This window comes from Salmo salar, chromosome ssa07, assembly GCF_905237065.1.
Source record: "Salmo salar chromosome ssa07, Ssal_v3.1, whole genome shotgun sequence".
In the NCBI taxonomy this organism is placed as follows: Eukaryota; Metazoa; Chordata; class Actinopteri; order Salmoniformes; family Salmonidae; genus Salmo; species Salmo salar.
Genome location: NC_059448.1, coordinates 26,075,967 through 26,079,269, shown reverse-complemented (window position 1 = coordinate 26,079,269; position 3,303 = coordinate 26,075,967).

Here is a 3,303-nt window from a genome sequence, read left to right as displayed (position 1 = left end):
AATGTTGAATAGAATGACATTTGAACTTACTCTACCGGTTGTTTGTGCGGTTTGTCCTTCAGCCACTCTAAATTTGAGAGAAAATATCCACAGGAAAGTATTGTTTACCTGACATTTTAGAGAGTCAGTAGGTACAGTGCCTTCAGAATGTATTCATACCCATTTGACTTATTCCACATTTTGTTGTGTTACAGTCTGAATTCAAAATTGATGAAATGTATCTGTTTTCTCACCGATCTACACACAATAACCCATAATGACAAAGTGAAAACATGTTTTTAGAACTGTTTGTAAATCTATTGAAAATGAAATATAGAAACATCCAATTTCCATAAGTAAATGAGTCAATACATGTTAGAATCACCTTTGGCAATGATGTCACACCAGCCTTCGCTTTGGCTCCCCCTCCTGTCCAGCTCAGGTGTTCGGCCTCGCCAGCTTTCTAGCTGCTGCCGAACCTGCTGCTGGCAAACGCCCTTCACTCATCAAACCCGGACTTGTCTTGTCATCATTACACACACCTGGTTCCAATTCCCACTCTATCACTGTATACATACTCCCTCTGTAATTTGTCTTTGTCGGTCATTGTAAATGCTGCTTTTTTCCCCTAAGAGGAATCTTGCCTACATTTTCCCTGAGTACTTTATTATTTTTGCACTTTGGGTTTTGTCCCGCTTTTATACAGTGTTTTAATAAATTCCCTAGTTCTAAACCTGCAACTGCCTCCTGCCTACTCCTCTCTACGCTTGTGACAAGTGATTACAGCTGTGAGTCTTTCTGGGAAAGTCTCTAAGGGCTTTGCACACCTGGATTGTACAATATTTGTACATTTTATTTTAAATTCTTCAAGCTCTGTCAAGTTGTTTGTTGAATATTACTAGACAGCCATTTTCAAGTCTTACTATAGATTTTCAAGCCGATTTCTGTAAAAACTGTTGCTAAGCCACTCAGGAACATTCAATGTTATCTTGGTAAGCAACTCCAATGTATATTTGGCCTTATGTTTTAGGTTATTGTCCTGCTGAAAGGTGAATTTGTCTCCCAACGTCTGTTGGAAAGCAGACTGAACCAGGTTTTCCTCTAGGGTTTTGCCTGTGCTTCGCTCTATTTAGTTTATTTTTAATCTAAAACTCCCTAGTCTTTGCCGATGACAAGCATACCCATAAAAATGATGCAGCCACCACCATGCTTGAAAATATAAAGAGTGTTACTCTGATGTGTTGAGTTGGATTTGCCTTATTGCAAACAATGTGCATATTTTGGAATATTTTTATTCTTCCTTTTCACTCTGTAATTTAGGTTAGTGTTGTGGAGTAACTACAATGTTGATCCATCCTCAGTTTCCACCTATTACAGCCATAAAACTGTTTTAAAGTCACCATTAGCCTCATGGTGAAATCTCTGAGCGGTTTCCTTCCTCTCCGGCAACTGAGTTAGGAAGGACACCTGTATCTTTGTAGAGCCTGGGTGTGTTGATACACCTTAAACATAATTTTTTTAAAAATAATTAAATACAAACTTACATTGGAGTTGCTTCTCCTCCCTTAAAAAAAACAGCTGATCCAAAATAAAATCCAGTCTACTCTGAGGTCAAGACAGGGAATGCCACAGGTAAGACCCATTTAACAGGTTGGCAGTCAGTCAAATCTAAATTTGTGATTTTGGCGTTTTGATGAAGCATAATATGCAATGAACTAATTCCATAAGTTGTTGACTGGAAATTTCAACAACCAAAAAATAGCAGCAACTGGGCCTGTTGATGTGACCTATGCTGAGGTTGACCTTAAACAGAAGGCCAAAGCCAAGAAGACAGGTAAGACTGGACATCCATCCCCCCATATTCCGCCTATCATAACCTCACACCTCTTTGACCCCATATTGACTAGCTGTATATTATTCTGTATATAACTGTTATATTACTGTGTTATCCTGAGCCCTTAAAGAAACTGCAACCCTACCTGAGGCAGATTCAGTCTATTCTCAATGAAGCCTGGAATATCCCCGGTAAGAATAATAGCCATATGCTATTGATATTTAATATGGTACTAATATGGAACTAATGCTCTGATATCAAAGTATAATGTATTTATTTAAAGTATGTATCTTTGTTTGATTCTTAAGAGTTTGTTTGACTGCATGTCCTAAACAACTTTGTGTGGTGACATGTTGCATGTCCTTGAGGGAGGGAGGCAGAGAGGGATGGATGGAGGGAGGGAGGCAGGGACACCATCAAAGGAGGAGCAGATGGAACCCTTTAACATGGATTATGCATGTTCAATGCACGCAAACACACACCCAGCCATGCATACACACTAAAACTCAATATAATCGTGTACATTAATGATTTTTCTTATTGATTTACTTACCAACAAATATATTTAGTTAAGGTTTAATAGTGTATTACTGTAACAGCTTTGTTTAATTATATGGTGTAATAATGATGGATCTTATCTGCAGCTACAGAAATTGTCTACTTGTTGTGTATTGAATTATATTGTTTTGTTGTAAATGTATTAAAATGTATTATATTTGATTTATTATGTCTGTCGTTCAGATGATAGAATAACATATTTGTATATGAATTTACAAAATATTGTAAGTATTATTCATGTTTTCTTCTAATGGCCTGTACTTTTACAATATCTTTGCATTGTACTTCCTTAATAAACTGTCTTTTACCCACAAGATGGCATGAGTGCTTCCTTACAGTAAATGGATATTGTCATCAACTTTTCCATACAACCTAATTTGGTCAAACCTCCTTTAAGCCTAGTATAGATAATATGCTCCACAATGTGTGATTTAAAGGGACATTCTGCTATTGACTTAATCATATGTACCCATTGAATCTTGAATATAACATAAATGCCCCATGAGCAAAGTTCAAAAGCCATACCCCATCAGCTGAAGACCCATTGAGATTTTCAGAACGACTTTCGGGGGAAGAGTGTGCCTGAAAATAACAGTTCTTCTCAGTTTAAGGATGTGATATACTCTGCTGGAGTTCTGAGGAGCTGGTTAGTACTGGTACTGTATCACTTCCTCTCAAAAAGTGTTTCATGTCCCTCAGCCACACTGACCTATGAGAATGCGGAATAAGTCATGCAAACACTTCTGCAGGCATATGAAGCCAAGAGGAAACTGCAGGCACTGTTATGACATTTTTGCTCTCTCGCCCCTCTTTGTCTTTCTTCCTCGCTGTCTCTGTCTCAATATCGTTCTGTCTTTCTCTCTTTAGTCCCGAGCCCCCTATCTCCCTATTTCTCTGAAAGATTGAGTGGTCTGCCCATAAAGTAACAAAGC